At 40.8% G+C, this 18,087-nt stretch overlaps 1 pseudogene; it reads right to left on the reverse strand.

The window, feature by feature from the left end:
- Window positions 1–15,427: 15,427 nt before the first annotated feature.
- On the reverse strand, window positions 15,428–15,836 carry LOC141146183 (large ribosomal subunit protein eL27-like; annotated as a pseudogene).
- Window positions 15,837–18,087: the final 2,251 nt, after the last annotated feature.

Consider the following 18,087-nt stretch of genomic DNA (forward strand, 5'->3'; position numbering starts at 1 on the left):
TTTCCCTTCAACTTCCCTCCTAAAAGTTTTTTTTCCTTAAAATTCCCTCCTAAACTTGGGGTGCGTGTTATACGCCGGTGCGTGTTATACGCCGATAAATACGGTAAATGATTTTAGGAAATGGCTGCAATATAACGAAGAGTGAAAAATTGAAGGGGGTCCGAATACTTTCTATCCCCGCTGTAGCTGACTTTTTCCAATGTTCCAGACTTCCTTTAATATTCCAGTTCTTCCTGGCAGTGAATCTTCCTTCAATATCTGCGATGTCCCCAAATACAGCTCAGCTACTCGGCCAATTAGTCAGTCTCGGTTTTACTGTAATTTGTCTATTATTTTTTCCATGCAGCGCTAACTCTGGATAATCGTTGTACGGAATGTTGAATCTGTGTCAGGTGAAAAAAAAAAAAAAAAAAATCTTCCGAAGAAAAATAAACCTTTTCATTTACAATTAATCCCTCAGTGTCTGCGTCCCGTCACTTTGCGGGATAACTTGTGTTTTTAGAGATTCCACTTCATGTTTATTGAAGACTAGGCGTCCAATCAGAAGCCCTGCCTCATAATTGCAGCAACCCGAAACATCGCTTGAAATGTCATTCTATATGAGCAATGCAAACGTTCTCCGGGCAGATCAGAGGAAAGGAATATAAGGGGGAAAAACGTTACCAGAGAGATCCGTGTAAATGGAGCAGTTTATACTGAAAATATGGAATTCTGTACAGAAGGAATCGGTGTGGGATTGGTGTGTAGATTCACATTTGAGGTAGCCAGATACCCATCCAAAGGGCCAAACGTGTAAGGTGGGGTTAGTTTCACTTTTAATGTGGGTCTCCACCCTGTCTCCAACCTCTCCTTTCCCTTTTCCTTTAATTGTTTCCTTTCCCTTTTTCCTTTCCTTTCCTTTCCTTTCCTTTCCATTCCTTTTCTCTTTCCCTTCCTTTTTCCTTTCCTTTCTTCCTTTTGTTTCCTTTCTATTCCTTTCCTTTTCTCTTTCCCGTCCTTTTCTTTTTCCTTTCATCTTTCCTTTCCTTTTCTGTTTTCCCTTCCTTTCCTTTTTTATTTCCTGTCCTGTTTCCTTTTCTTTCCTTTCTTTTTCTCTGTTACTTTCATGTTCTCTTTCATTTTCCTTTCCTTTTCTATTTTTTCTATTCCTTTCCCTTTCCGTTCCCTTCCTTTTCTCTTTTACTTTCCTTTTCTTTTTCTCTTTAATTTTCCTTTCCTTTTCTCTCTTTTCTATTCCTTTTCTTTTCCTTTTCTCTTTTACTTTCCTTTTCTCTTTTTTTTCTATTCTCTTTCCTTTCATTTCCTTTCCTTTCATTTCCTTTTCTTTCCTTTCCTTTTCTCTTTCATTTTCCTTTCCTTTTCTATTTTTTCTATTCCTTTCCCTTTCCGTTCCTTTCCTTTCCATTCCTTTTCTTTCCTTTCCTTTCCTTTTCTCTTTTACTTTCCTTTTCTCTTTCATTTTCCTTCCTTTTCGTTTTTTGCCATTCCTTTCCTTTTCCGTTCCTTTCCTTTTCGTTCCTTTCCTTTTCTCTTTTAATTTCCTTATCTTTTTCACTTTCATTTTCCTTTCTCTCTTTTCTATTCCTTTTCCTTTCCTTTTCTCTTTTACTTTCCTTTTCTCTTTTTTTCTATTCTCTTTCCTTTCGTTTCCTTTCCTTTTCTCTTTCATTTTCCTTTCCTTTTCTATTTTTTCTATTCCTTTCCCTTTCCCTTCCTTTCCTTTTCTTTCCTTTCCTTTTCTATTTTACTTTCCTCTTCTATTTCATTTTCCTTTCCTCTTCTCTTTTTTCTATTCCTTTCCCTTTCCCTTCCTTTCCTTTTCTTTCCTTTCCTTTTCCATTTTACTTTCCTCTTCTATTTCATTTTCCTTTCCTCTTCTCTTTTTTCTATTCCTTTCCCTTTCCCTTTCTTTCCTTTTCTTTCGTTTTCTCTTTCGTTTTCCTTTCCTTTTCTCTTTCATTTTCCTTTCCTCTTCTCTTTTTTCTATTCCTTTCCCTTTCCCTTTCTTTCCTTTTCTTTCGTTTTCCTTTCCTTTTCTCTTTCATTTTCCTTTCCTTTTCTCTTTTTTCTATTCCTTTCCCTTCCCTATTTCTTTTCCCTTTCCTTTCTTTTCATTTCCTTTCATTTTCTCTTCATCAGGAAACATGAATCAGACTGAGACAGAAAATGCAGTAGAAATCACACCTTTTAATATAATGGTACAAATAGTAAACGTAGTCAAATGGTACAAATAGTAAACGTAGTCAAAACACAGCCAGGGTACGGTAGCCAAAGCGGGTAGTCAGAAAAAGCCAGTAAATCAGGAAGCCAGAGATCAGTGTAGTCAGAGGCAGCAGACAGGATCAGGAACCAGAAGGGATGTCAGCCAGGCAAGTCTTCAACAGGAACACAGCAGAGAGTCTCCAGATATGTAGACCAAGGCGAAGGCATGGAAGGAATGAACCAGGCAGTTTAAATAGCCAGAAGGGGCTGGCTGTGGCCTGGACTGACGAGCAGGAAATGATCACCAGGGGAGCCACTGTGGAACGATGAGTGCCGGCAATTAACCGACAGCTGACCAACCTGAGCACTGAGAAGGGAGAGCTGAGCCAGTATCAGGAACCAGAAGGGATGTCAGCTGGGCAAAGTCTTTCACAGGAACACAGCAGAGAAACTTCAGATATGTTGACCAAGACAAAGGTAGGAAAGGAATGAACAAGGCAGTTTAACCACTTGCCGATCTGCCGCCGTCATTATACGGCGGCAGGTTGAAACAGTCCCGCGAATCGCCCTACCTGTACGTCGGCACCTTTTAAGAGCCATAGCAGGTGTGCGCGCATATCCGCTGCACGGCAGGGGGGACCCGATGCGCATGGCCGGTGGCCACAATGTCTGCCTGCCACCCGGGATTGCGGGCACGAGAGCCAGAACGGGGATCTGTGAATGTAAACACGCAAATCCCCATTCTGACAGGAGAGTAGAAACAGATCTGCTTTTCCTAGTAATTAGGAACAGTGATCTGTCTCCTCTTCCAGTCAGTCCCCTCCCCCCACAGTTAGAAACATGCATGAGGGAACACATTTAACCCCTTGATCGCCCCCTAGTGTTAACCCCTTCCCTGCCAGTGACATTTACACAATAATCAGTGCATTTTCTTAGCACGGATCGCTGTATAAATGTCACTGGTCCCAAAAAAGTGTCAAAAGTGTCCGATCTGTTCACCGCAATGTTGCAATCCTGAAAATAATCACAGATCGCCGCCATTCCTAGTAAAAAAAAAAAATAATAAAAATGCCATAAATCTATCCCCTATTTTGTAGACGCTATAACTTTTGTGCAACCCAATCAATATACGCTTATTGCAATTTTTTTTTTTTTTTACCAAAAATATGTAGAAGAATAGATATCAGCCTAAACTGAGGAAGAAAGGTGTTTTTTTTTTTTTAATTTGGGGATATTGGGGATAAAAAAAAAAAACTATTTCCTTCCTTTCCTCTTTACTTACTTACCTATTCTTTCCTTTCCTATATTCCTTTCCTTTCCTTTCCATTCCTTTCCTCTCCTCTCATTTCCTTTCCTCTTTTCCTTTTTATTTCCTCTCCACTCCTTGTCTCTTTTCCTTTTCCTATTCCTATTCCTTTCCTCTTCCGTTTCCTTTCCTTTCTTTTTCTCTTTTCCTATTCCTCTTCTTTCCTTTCCTCTCCTTTCCTTTCCTTTCCTTTCCTTTCCTCTCCTTTCCTTTCCTTTCCTTTCCTTTCCTTTCCTCTTTTCCTTTCCTTTTCTCTTTTTCTATTCCTTTCCTTTTCTCTTTTGTTTACTCTTCTTTCCTCTTTTCCTTTTCTCTCCTTTTCTTTCCTCTTTTCCTTTTCCTTTCCTCTTTTCCTTTCCTTTCCTTTCCTTTCCTTTCCTTTCCTCTCCTCTCCTCTCCTCTCCTCTCCTCTCCTTTCCTCTCCTCTCCTTTCCTTTCCTTTCTTTTGCTTTCCTTTCCTTTCCTTTCCTCTTTTCCTTTTCCTTTCCTTTCCTTTTCTCTTTTTCTATTCCTTTCCTTTTCTCTTTTCTTTACTCTTCTTTCCTCTTTTTTCCTTTTCTCTCCTTTTCTTTCCTCTTTTCCTTTTTATTTTTCTTTCCTCTTTTCCTATTCCTTTCCTTTCCTTTCCTTTCCTTTCCTTTCCTTTCCTTTCCTTTCCTTTCCTTTCCTTTCCTTTCCTCTCCTCTCCTCTCCTCTCCTCTCCTTTCCTTAACTTTCCTCTTGTTCTTCTCCTATTCCTTTCCTTTCCTCTCATTTCCTTTCCTTTCCTCTTTTCCTTTTCCTTTCCTCTCCTTTGCTTTCCTCTTTTCATTTTCATTTCCTTTTCTCTTTTCTCTATTTCCTTCCTTTCCTCTTTCCTTTCCTCTTTTCCTATTCCTTTCCTTTCCTTTCCTTTCCTTTCCTTTCCTTTCCTTTCCTTTCCTTTCCTTTCCTCTTTTCCTTTTCTTATTCCTTTGCTCTTTTCTTTTCCTTTCCTTTTCTCTTTTCCCATTCCTTTCCTTTTCTCTTTCCTTTCCTTTCCTAAGGTACACACGCATGCACGGGAGTGAACGCACTTGTGCACGTGTATCACACCATGTGTGTGTGGACGTGCGCACATGCCCAGAGTCAACATTGACACCAGACGCCCTATTTACTGGATGCTCTAACGCAGTGTCAGTGCTGACTGGTCTTCAGCTGTATCCTGTGCCTAACTGTGTCTTGTATATGATTCCTGATACCTACCCAGCTTGTCCCTGATGTGATCTTGGATTTGGCCTGTGCTTTTTCTTACCAGTTCCTAAGCTCGGCCCAGACTCTGATTTGGCTTATGATTCTGTTCCTCACTGCTGACCCTGGTTTCCGATGTGACTACACTTCTACACTTCTGCCTCTGATTTGGCTCCACACACTTACCGAGTGCCTGCACTGGCTGCATCCAGCATCAGTTCCAGTCATTTCTGTGTGTTTCTGCCACAAGCCCACTGGGAGCTTTAATGGATTCCATCTTCAGAATCTGTAGTGCAGTTGGTGATCCCCTTTAAGTTGGTTTTTCTCACAGTGCTGTAGTTCTTGAGCCTGAGATACAAGAGAGGCCGGTCTTGACATTTCAGTCTCCTCTCAGGTACTCCTTGTCACAGTCAGGGGTCAGGCTTAGAGACCAATAGCCATAGCAGTAGAGAGGCTCCCACCGACCAGTAGGTCACCCTGGCGCACCACCCAAGGTGCAGGGTATAAACACTAACCAATATTCACCAGAGCTCCTTATGGTGGAGATGGGTTTTGCTGCGTGTTAATACCTGGTCATGGTTCTCAAAATCAGCCCACCAGGAAGTGAGCAAGCAGGGATTCAGTAGCAGATATAGCAGGTAGGAATCAAGCTGAAACGTAGGCAGAAAACAAGCCAAAAGTTGCTAACAAGTGGTTGCAGGTAGGGTTCAAGTAGGAGTTTAGATGAGAAACAAGCCAAAGGTCGGTAAAAGTGGTCGCAGGTTGGGATCAAGCGGAAGTGTAGTCAAGGAACAAGTGGTACCAAAGATACAGATGGCAGCTGAAGTGATAAGAGCAAGCTATTGGCTAGAGAGAGCACAGTAATCTGGCAAACAGGAAGTGCAAAGGCATGGAAGTTTATGGGAGGAGCAAAGAGTACAAGGTTCACCTGAAACAAGGTTCAAGACAAGATTGTCCAAGGAATTTCCCAGGGAGCTGTTACTACCCAACACAGCAGAGGTTGTGGGTTTTCTCTTGCCTGTATAAACTAGGGGTGGAGCTGTTATGGTGCAAGGTGGATGAGAAGAACAGTGAGGATCTTAGAGAGCTCCAGCAGGAAGTGGTAGCAGGCAATGTGTACCCTTCAGGGGGCCTCCTACTTTTGACCAAATTATTTCTAAAAAGCCAAAAAGCAAGTTTATTTATGGTGTAAATGGTTTATATACCTGTGTGGCATCCTGTGTACAGTGAGAGCAGATGTACTGGACACCTACCTGCAACCCTCAGGATGTCAGGTAGAGCACTAATGATTCCACTACTGTTCTGGGTACTCTTCTTAGTATGGACTTTTTGGGAACTTACTCAAAACTAAAAAGAAAAACACCTTTCTGTCTATTAGAATTAATTGCAAAGGGGTGACAGGGCCTCATCACAAGATGACCAGTAGGTGGTTGGGGAAGATTTCCAAGCTGGCTGGTGGTTATTGCAAAAGGTTTGGGCCAGCAATGGGGGTGTATGATCCTGTTAAGTCCTGGATCTGAACCCAGAACCTGTGCTGTGGCTGGTAGAAACTTTTCTCGCTGAGCTACCAGATCCCTGCCTGATTGCTTAGACAACCTTGCTATATGTCTTGTAAGTCTTGAAGCTTGAACCCTTTGCTCCTCCCTTTAAACTTCCTGTTTTAAGCAATGCTTTTGTACTTTCTGGTTGTCAGATTTTTGTGCTCTCTCCAGCTCTTGTCACTCCTGTTGCCTCTGTATCTTTGCTACCATCCTTTGGTTTGTTCCTTGACTATGCTTCTGCTTGATCCCAACCCTGCAACCACTTGTTACCAACCTTTCGCTTGTTTACTGACTATGCTTCTGCTTGATCCCTTATCTGCTGCTGGACCCCGGCTTGCTCACCTCCTGGTGGGGAGATCCAGAGGACTGCGACCTAGTACTAACACGCAGCAAAACCCATCTCCACCATCAGGAGCTCTGGTGAACACTGGTTAGTACTTAGACCCCCGCATCTTGGTTGAGCCAGCATCATCCGCCAGGGTGACCTGCTTGTTCACTTATCCAGCTGGTCAAGGGGAGCCTCTCTACTGCTATACCTACTGGTCTCTGAGCCTGACCCCTGACTGTGACACTTCCCTCTCCTACGTGTATGCCCATAAAAATTCATGCTTGGTTGATCTAAGACAGCCTTTCTCAACCTTTTTACCCCGGAGAATCCCTTGAAATAATTTTTAGGTCTCAGGGAAACCCTGGTAAGACCAATCCATTGGGAATTCATTGGGAAAATTCCTCCTTACATTGGTGGTGGTAAGTGGGGAAAAATGCACCCCTTAAAGCAGTTCTCAATTCCTGTCCTCAGGACCCACTAACAGGCCAGATTTTAAGTATTGCCTTGGGGAGATGCAGACTAGAATGCTGCAATCACTTAGCAGCAAATTTTATCACCTGTGATGTATTTCAGTTATCTTGCAAACCTGGCCTCTTAGTGACACAGGTGAGAACCACAGACTTGCAGGATTGACAGGATAGCATTCTTGCAGCCATTCTGCTGGCTCTGCTGAGTGACATTGGACCTGGAACTAGCAGGGCAGCCATCGGGCCACCAACAATTCCCAGGGCCTACCCACTGGCCATCCCAAAGAATTCGCCCACTTGTAGGGGGGGTGGGATCAGTGGCATCGGTGATGGTGGTGGGGGGGATGGGATCAGTGGCAGCGGTGATGATGATGGGGGGGATGGGATCAGTGGCAGCGGTCATGGTGGTGGAGGATATGGGATCACTGGCAGCGGTAATGGTGGTGGGAGGGGATGGCATCAGTGACAGTGGTGACGGTGGTGGGGGGATGGGATCAGTGGCAGCGGTGATGGTGGTAGGGGAGATGGGATCACTGGCAGCGGTGATGGTGGTGGTAGGGGATGGCATCAGTGACAGTGGTGATGGTGGTGGGGGGGATGGGATCAGTGGCATCGGTGATCGGGGGAATGAGATCAATAGCAGTGGTGACAGTGGTGGGGGGGTGGGTTCAGTGGCAGTGGTGATGGTGGTGGGAGGGGGTGGCATCAGTGGCAGTGGTGATGGTGGTGGGGGATGGGATCAGTGGCAGCTGTGATGGTGGTGGGAGGGGATGGCATCAGTGGCAGTGGTGATGGTAGTGGGGGGATGGGATCAGTGGCATCGGTGATGGTGATGGGGGAATGAAATCAATAGCAGTGGTGATGGTGGTGGGGGGTGGGTTCAGTGGCAGTGGTGATGGTGGTGGAGGGGTGGGTTCAGCGGTGGGGGGATGGGATCAGTGGCAGCGGTGATGGTGGTGGGGGAGATGGGATCACTGGCAGCGGTGATGGTGGTGGGAGGGGATGGCATCAGTGACAGTGGTGATGGTGGTGGGGGGATGGGATCAGTGGCATCGGTGATCGGGGGAATGAGATCAATAGCAGTGGTGACTGTGGTGGGGGGTGGGTTCAGTGGCAGTGGTGATGGTGGTGGAGGGGTGGGTTCAGCGGTGGGGGGATGGGATCAATGGCAGCGGTGATGGTGATGGGGGAATGAAATCAATAGCAGTGGTGATGGTGGTGGGGGGGTGGGTTCAGTGGCAGTGGTGATGGTGGTAGGGGAGATGGGATCAGTGGCAGCTGTGATGGTGATGGGAGGGGATGGCATCAGTGGCAGTGGTGATGGTGGTGGGGGGATGGGATCAGTGGCATCAGTGATGGTGATGGGGGAATGAAATCAATAGCAGTGGTGATGGTGGTGGGGGGGTGGGTTCAGTGGCAGTGGTGATGGTGGTGGAGGAGTGGGTTCAGTGGCAGCAGTGATGGTGGTGGGGGGATGGGATCAGTGGCAGCGGTGATGGTGGTGGGAGGGGATGGCATCAGTGACAGTGGTGATGGTGGTGGGGGAATGGGATCAGTGGCATCGGTGGTGGTGATGGGGGATTGAAATCAATAGCAGTGGTGATGGTGGTGGGGGATGGGTTCAGTGGCAGTGGTGATGGTGGTGGGAGGGGATGGCATCAGTGGCAGTGGTGATGGTGGTGGGGGGATGGGATCAGTGGCATCAGTGATGGTGGTGGGGGGAATGAGATCAATAGCAAGGGTGATGGTGGTGGGGGGGTGGGTTCAGTGGCAGTGGTGATGTCAAAACTAGAAGAAGTGGCGAGTGGTGGGCCCTCCACAGTGGTGGAACGCCAGGCAACAACTTGTTGCTTGGGGCCCACTGCTCAGGCCCCCTCAGGATCCCCAGGCCCCTACATGTAAATGGGCTGCCCCCCCCAATGGTGGCCCTGGGAACTAGGCAGGCACCATTACACAGGTCACAGCTCAAGGGACCCCTAGCACCTCTTGAGGAACCCTAGGGTTCCAAGGAACCATAGTTAAGAATGGCTGACCCAAGAGGACATGCTTAAGTATGGATTGTCTAAAGGAATTTTGGCTGTTGGATCTAGTCCAATTGACCTTGAATGGTAAAGCCGGGTAAAAGTGAACTCCTCCCACATCCCCTGTCTTCCTATTTCCAAAGATCCTTGTGTGTAAATTTCAGTAGCTGACAAACTTCAGCAATCAGGCAGAGCTAGCTGCCAGCCCTGCAGAGATTTCGCCAACAAACAGCATCCCGTGCAGAGCATCCATTTCTCTCAGTTAAAATGCTGCTTCTTGCCCACAAACTGCAGTACCCTGTGGTGGCAGAGCTGAGTAATAGCCACGCCCCTTTATCGCACAAGCTTGTATGGCAGGGGGTGTGTCTGACCAAGTTTGTTTCTGAGTATTGATTGCTGAATGCCCTGGGTCCATCTCTGGTGCCCAATCTATTGGACTGTTCAATCTCATTTAGACTGCTGTACGAGGAAAGTGGAGCTAGGCTAGGAAAATCGAGGTGGTTGTGGTTAATATGTATAATGCTGAGTTTGTGATTTTAGTTGATCTTGAACATAGTTACATAGTTACATAGTAGGTGAGGTCGAAAAAAGACACAAGTCCATCAAGTCCAACCTATGTGTGTGATTATATGTCAGTATTACATTGTATATCCCTGTATGTTGTGGTCATTCACGTGATTATCTAATAGTTTCTTGAAGCCATCGATGCTCCCCGCTGAGACCACCGCCTGAAGAAGGGAATTCCACATCCTTGCTGCTCTTACAGTAAAGAACCCTCTACGTAGTTTAAGGTTAAACCTCTTTTCTTCTAATTTTAATGAGTGGCCACGAGTCTAATTGAACTCTCTTCCATGAAAAAGTTGTATCCCTATTGTGGGGTCACCAGTACGGTATTTGTATATTGAAATCATATCCCCTCTCAAGCGTCTCTTCTCCAGAGAGAATAAGTTCAGTGCTCGCAACCTTTCCTCATAACTAAGATCCTCCAGACCCTTTATTAGCTTAATTGCCCTTCTTTGTACTCGCTCCATTTCCAGTACGTCCTTCCTGAGGACTGGTGCCCAGAACTGGACAGCATACTCCAGGTGCGGCCGGACCAGAGTCTTGTAGAGCGGGAGAATTATCGTTTTATCGTTTATCGTTTTAACATGTTCACTTAACTTGGTAGCAGATCAGAAAAAGAAAGCAAATTTCTTTTCTTACCCGCACAAGCTCTGTTGGGGATTCAGCTGACATTGGAATTCAATAATGATCCATAATTGTTGAAGCGGTAGAATTTCCCTTGAGGGAGGTGACAAGAGACTTCATGTATCTGACATTTTGAAACTGCGGGGATTCAGGAGAAGAAGCATGTAAAATGAACGGCCCCAATTTTTGTCCAATAAATGTGTCACATGGCTGCACACAAAGAGCCCTCGTATAATAAAATCCAACCCTCAAATCAGATCTAAGAAAAACTAACCTGTGTATGGAATTATTACCAATAGCTTGAGATTAAATTTTAAGGTTGTTAAAAAAAAGCCAAGCACAGTGGAGCATTCCCTGTTTTCACCAAGCTTTGCAGTAATTATTATTTTTAATTATTTTTTTTATTTTTTTTGCCTGTTACTTCTGATTATGCTCAAAATGTATTAATTAGTTATCTTGGAAACAAAGATTAAATTTAATTTAATTTTAAAAAAAGAACCAGCGTTTATTGTTTCTTAGATAATTTGCTTTAAGTATAAAAATATAAAAAAGAAACATGTGGATTCCTTTCAATACCTTAACAATACATTTTAAGATAAAAAAAATAGGCACGATGAAACCATTTTAATGGCTTTTTACAAGCTTTGCAGTATATCAGACTTTTTTTCTTTTTTTTTTTAATACTTTTATACTTGTATTGTTACTTTTGATCGTGCTTAAAGTTGATAAATTAATGTGAATGAAAATTAAAATGTATTGTTAAGAAAAGCACAGTACTTTCATTTTTGTCTTTGATTTGTTTGGGTTAAATATTAAAAAAAAAAAAAAAAAACACATGTGCGAATTTCTTTTCTTATGCTTGAAAATTAAATTTTAAAGCAGACCTTCAGTTTAAAGTGACAGTACCACTAATCTGCCTTCCCCCCAACCCTTCTCTAACATATTTTCATTTTTTTATTTTTTTTATTTTTTTATTTTTAGGGAGTGGGTATTTTTTTCTGGCATGTACCTGCTCCCACTTATGCAATTCTCGAACCAAGTTTGGCTTGTCCTCCCCGCAACGTCCTGGGACATGTCACAAGCCCCAGGAGGCTACAGGGCAGCACGATTTTGCGCATGCGCAGTGGGGAGCCGGCTGTCTGTGAAACAGCAGGAAGTCACACCCGGCTCACGCAGCCAAGATGGCAGCGCCACGATCCCCGGGGATCCGAGGACAAGCGATGAACCGGCACCGGTGAAGACAGCACTGGACTCCAGGGCTCATGATTGTGTACTTTTTATTTAAAAGTTAGCAGGTACAATGTTTGTACCTGCTGATTTTATTTGTTTATTTAAAAAAAAAAAATACTGAAGTTACTCTTAAAAAGCAAAAGAAAAACAAAAAAAAAAACAAAAAACAAAAAACAAGCACAATGGAACATTTCCATTTTTATTTAATTTTTTTTTCAATTTTTGCAGTATATCAGAATTTTTTTTTTTTGCCTACTTTATCCTCACATTATTACTTCTGATGAAGCTTAATGTATATTTAATGGTCGACTTGCAAATGAAAATGAAATTGTGTTGAAAAAAATAATAATAATAATTAATTAAATGCTGTCTTTCATTTTATATGGATTAAACATTTAGAAAGAACATTTGTAGATTTCTTTTCAATTGCTTTCTTAGATTAAATTTTATAGCTGGTAGAAAGAAAAAAACAAGCTTAATGGAACATTTCCAGTTTTCAGCAGCTTTTTCTTCTAGCTTTGCAGTGTATTCGACTTTTTTTCCCCCCCTGTTTTATCCTTCTATTCCTACTTCTGATTGTGCTTAAATTAGTAGTTGTTATCTTATAAATGGAAATTAAACTTTATTTTATAAAAAAATGTACAGAAGTTTAATTTTTGCCTTTGGATTAAATGCTTTATTTTGGATTAATACTTTTTCAAAGCTTTGCACTACATCAGATGTTTCTCGCCACTTTTATCCTCATATTACTTCTGATTGAGCTTAATGTTAAATTAATGATGGACCTGCAAATGAAAATTAAAGTGTGGTTCCTTCATTGATCACTTGTCCTAATATTATCATTTGTCTACCTTCTCAGTTTGCTCGTATAATATTTATGAACGATACATTTACTACATCTTATTTTGTCTCCTTTATCATCACAGCTTCTTTTTTTTCGTGATTACCCTGTTCCTTGTTTTATATTCATATGTTCATACTACTGTATACTTCACGTCTTGATGTATAAATTTTTTACATGTGTGTGAAATCTGTACTGCGTTTATATTTTTTATAACTCCAATAAAAAAAAAAAATGAAATAAAATAAAATTAAAAAAAGAAAACAAATTGTGTTAAAAAAAACCACACACAATTTTAATTTTTGTTTTTAATTTTGAATTGGTTAAATATTGTGTGTGGATTTCTTTTTATTAGCTTGTCCTAGTATTATAATTTGTCTACCCTCCCAGTTTGCTCATATAATATGTATGAACAATATACTTACTACATCTTATTTTTTCTCCTTTATCATCACAGCTTCTTTCTTTTCGGTGATTACCCTGTTCCTTGTTTTATATACATATGTTCATACTACTGTATACTTCGCGTCTTGATGTATACATTTTCATACATGTGAGTGAAATCTGTACTGCTTTTATATTTTGTATAACTCCAATAAAAAAAAAAATTAAATAAAAGAAAAAAAGAAAACAAATTGTGTTAAAAAAAAACACACAATTTAAATTTTTGTTTTTAATCTTGAGAAAAGGGTGAGAATATACAAGGGCTACTTCAAAAAATGCCTTAAATCAACCGGGAGGGTTTGGACTATCACGGCACCCAAATATACGATAAGGTGTAAGTAAAAAATACAATTAATTATATAATTACAAAAGGTACAAATTACAACAAAAACAGCATAGTAGTTGTTGCACAAAATGTTTTTAATTTTGAATTGGTTAAATATTTGAAAAAAAAAGTGCGTGTGGATTTCTTTTTATTAGCTTGAGTTTAAATTTTAAGGTCAGTAAAAAAAAAAAACACGATTAATTTCTAGATTCAGTGCATCAGGCTTTTTTTTTTGCCTGTTTTATTCTTTTATTGTTACTTGTGATTAAGCTTTAAGTTTAATTAATGGTTGACTTGTGAATTAAAAATAAATTGTATTTTAAAAAAAACACAAAAGTTTATTTTTTTTCTTTTGAATAAGTATAAAGACATTCAAAAAAGTTTTTTTTTTAAGGGTCCAATGAGCCATAGGGCTAGGTAAGACAATATATAATGTACATTATAAGATTTATTATCTCATCAGAACCCACAGGAGTCTGTGGCCAGTATTGGGTGTCGAATTTTCTTTCTTCTGGTGCTCCTAAGCTTGCCCCGTGAGATATATTTTTAGCAACTATATTGTGGCTGAGATTTCAGCCATGAAAGTATGTAATGAATATTGTATTACATTTGAGATAACAATAAGTGTAAAAAAGTTTTGTGGTAACTATATATTCTTTTTACATTTTATGTAAAAATAGCCCCAATCGCACTCCTGAAAAAGCAGATTTTTTTTTCCCCCGAGAAACCCGTTAAGAGAGATCTCCATTCAACTGCAACATTAGCATGATAGATTTTTATTTTTTCTAGTATTGTTACATTGAGTCTTATGAATATATGATAGAATATACTGACAACAAGACAGCTAATGTGTGCTGGGTGGGGATAGCCATAAGTATTAGGGCTTAGAAGTAAATACATATTTAACTTTTAATTTAAATTTAATTTTAATTAATTAATTTAATTTAATTTAAATTTAAATTGATTTAATTTAAATTTTTAAAATTAAATTTTTTAGTAATGTTAATGTGGTACTAATAAAAAAAAAGTGTTTTTTTTTTTTTTTTTTTAATAAGATATTCTGCTTGGGTACCCTAAAAGTCTGTTATTCTTGTTATCTTCTCTATAAATGGGTTTCAGAAGGAAATAGGTCTAAAGTTTTGGCAAAGGGATTGTGATGTGTATTAGAAGGGCTTCTTAGGGAAGGGTTTCCGTATTTAGTATTTACACGGGGGGGGGGGTTCAAAAGGGGAGCTAGTTATTTCTTGTAGGAGGCTATGGCATAATGGTCTGGCCTGGAGACCAGTTTATGACTATGACAAACCTAGCTTCGTTTTCTCAAAGCTCTTGCCAACATTTTGACACTTTTATTTCCAAAAAATGTTACGGTAATTTGTGAGATATGAATTTGAACTTTTGTTCGTATCTGTTATAAGGAAGTTTAGCCAATTTACCCCTTAGATTACTTTGTTTATTGGCCTTAGTTGGGACTAAGGAATTCTTGTGTTTGTTTTCAGTAGGATCTCAGAATGTTGCAGTTCTTCAAACCTTTCTTTTTTGAGATGGGATCAGTGAGATGTAAGCTATCCTCGTACTATCATCTTCTGACCTTCCCAAGGAACTCACTCAGACACCCCCCTCTGTGGAATTATGTAGGAAGCATTTATTATTAGATCATTTAGACCAGAGGTCTCCAAACTTTCTAAACAAAGGTCCAGTTTACTGTCCTTCAGACTTTAGGGGGGCCGGACTGTGGCCATCATGAGTAGACATTGGCCCAGCATCAGTTGGAGTAAACAATGCCCCATTTTTTGTGTCAGTGAGAGCAATAGTGCCCCATTGTTGAGGTCATTGAGGGGTAACTGTGCCCCATCGTTGGTCTCATTGGGAGGAATAGTGTCTGATCTTTGGTGTCATTGGGAGAAATGGTCCCCCATCGTTGGTATTATTGAGCCCTATTGTTGGTGTCATTGGGAGGAACTGTGCCCCTTCAATGGTGTCAGTGAAAAAAATACTTCCCCAAGGGCCTGATAAAAGCAAACAAAGGGCTGCATTCGGCCCCCAGGACACAGTTTGGAGACCACTGATTTAGACTATTGGCCTCTTTGGAGAGCAAGGGGATCTTTGTTTTTTTAGTAGGATCTCAGCTATAAGTTGCTGCAGTTCTTCTGACCTTTCTTTTTTTGAGACAAGACCCTTGAGATGTAAGTTGTCCCCATACTACCACCTTATAACATCCCCAAGGAATATACTCAGACACCCCCTCTATGGTACTATCTAGGAAGCATTTTTCTTTTTTCTTTTTTACTTTTTTCAAGGCGTTTATTGGTATAACAAATGAACAGTTCAGAACCACAGCTTCCGGAAGAAACACTTGTTTTGCCTGTCTTATACCTTTCCTCAAATTATACTTTGGCCTCCCTTCTGGCTTTCTGTTTCAGAGCTGGGTTCCTGAAAATATCCTGGTTCACCACAGCTTTGTCAAGAGGGATATTAACAGAGTATCTGGTTGGCATGAGGTGGTTGTGGTTGTTCACCTTCACAAATGACTTGATCTTAAAATGCTTGGAATGCTCTTCTTGCCCATAGTGGCAGTCACCTTACAAGGATAGCGATCGATGCCAGCAACCAGGGTGTGGCTGTACTGATGGTCAGAGGTGCCATCATCAATGTTCTTTATGATGACAGCTTTGCGGCCTGCATAGCATCTTGCTAAAACAAGGACAACTTCCCCTGGTTTCATGAATTGGCCCATCTTTGTTTCAACTCAATGGCTGCCCTGAAAGCTAGAAAGCATTTTTCAATTGTTGTTTGAGCATCGGTTGAGGTAGTCATGTCATAAAGGAATTTATCATTCAGAGGCCAGGTCCATTTGCTCTCAAGGGGGGTTACAAGGAATGAATATTATGGACACTGGTGCATAATTAGATACCGTTTGAGGTTCAAAAGTACAGCGAATTGCTTCTTGTAGTAAGCCATGGTATGCCTGTCTGGCGTGGGACTCTTTCCATTGGGATGAGATTTCATGGTATATTCTATTTCATTTGCTGAGATGGGTCATTCCAGATCTTCCAAAGTGAGGATAGGAAATTTAGGATACCATACAGTTGGTAAATAATTTCTGATTTGAGACCTTCTATTCATTTGCAACTAAATAAATTATTAGGGAGTAAGATTCAGACCTACTTCTCTGAAGAACTGGTTCACCTGGGAGACAAGTTTATGAATATGACAAACCTCCCTTCGTTTTCTCAAAGCTCTTGCCAACATTTTGCCACTTTTATTTAAAAAAAAAATGAAAATGTTTGAGATGTGAATTTGAGCTTCCGTTTGTATTTGTTTTAAAGAAGTTTAGACAATTTACACCGTAGATCATTCAATGTGTTAGCTTTGATGGAAAGCAAGTAAAGCTTTGTTTTCAGTAGGATCTCAGACATAAGTTGCTGAAGTTCTTCGGACCTGTCGTTTTTGAGACGGGATCCATGAGATGTACGTTGTCCCCGTACTACCGCCTTGTGACCTTCCCAAGGAACACACTCGGACACCCCCTCTGTTGTATTATCTAGGAAACATGTATCAATTGTTGTTTCAGTGTCTGTGGAGGTAGTCAGTCATCAAGGATTTTATCATTTATGGGTCAGGCCCATTCGCTCTCATGGGGGTTACAAGCAATGAATAATGACAGTGGTGCATAATCAGATATTGTTAGAGGTTAAATACAAGTATGCTCAACCGTGTCTAACTAATTGATCCACCAACAATAAATGAATTCTAGATGTGATTGGTTTTAGAGTAGTGACTATAGTCTTGGAGCATGCATCACTTTCTATTGTCTCCAACAATCTCTTAAGTGAAGCTTCTGAAGTGTTTTTCTAAAATGTTTTAGGGCAGAAATAAAGAGGTTAAACCTTCTTATAGAGGTATCCAGAGCTAAGTTGTGACTCACATTAAAAGCTTGAGTGCTTCCGTCATATACTGCTTCCTCCAGTCTGAATATAAATATCAGATATTATAGCCACATATTGCAACCAATAACTAGGCAGGACTTGTTTAGCTGCAAAGCTGGGACTTTTTATTTGAAACTCAGACACATACTTTTATATGATAAAAGTTTGTTTGAGTGAGGGCCTAATAGAGAGGGAAACCAATGTTCCACATACTCTACACCTAGGAGACACCAGCCCGGCATATATTAGAAAGGAAAAGTATTGTAGAAGATGGGATATTAAATGGTAGTCCCCATGGTTGAGATAAAACATATATGTACACCAATCATAATTATAAAGATAAAAAAGTTTATTTACTACTACATCCAGTGTTAATAAAAAAAGAGGCAAAAAGGGCACCTAAAGCCCAAATATATGTAGAGAGCACATCACAAAAGTAACAGATATGGTATCACATGAATTGTACGGGTTCTGCCAACATGTTTCGTGGGCAATACCGCTTCTTCAAGGCTTAATCCTCCATATGTGAATCACAAAACTTCTGGTATATATACAAACAAGACATAGTTAGTCATTTTATATTAACATACAATCAAACATTATATATACACACATAATAAGCTGTCCCCAATCAAGAAAAAAAAAAAGGAAAGGCAAATACCTCCCCAACCATCCAACCCACATTTAAAACATCACATCACAAAGGCATACCTATATAATTGGATGTGTTCAGGCTAAGGGGAGACCAAGAAAAGAGAAGACACTCCACCTCAATGATATGGAGCATATATGAGACTTGGTCAACATGTATGGTGTAGATTATGATAAAATAAACACCTAATTGGAATAAATCAAGAAGATACATCAATAATAGACCAGGGTTCCCATTTCACTAGCCATATAGCCGTGTTACCACTTAAGATGGTCAACGTACACGAACACAGCTGCACTCGCCTGCATAGAGGGGTGGCAAAAACACATTGGTTCAAGCTCTAGTGGGTAAAAAGCGAGCTAGGTGTGCATGTCTAGATACAACATCAATCAGAATCAATGTACCTA

Source organism: Aquarana catesbeiana, linkage group LG05, assembly GCF_042186555.1.
Source record: "Aquarana catesbeiana isolate 2022-GZ linkage group LG05, ASM4218655v1, whole genome shotgun sequence".
Taxonomy (NCBI): Eukaryota; Metazoa; Chordata; class Amphibia; order Anura; family Ranidae; genus Aquarana; species Aquarana catesbeiana.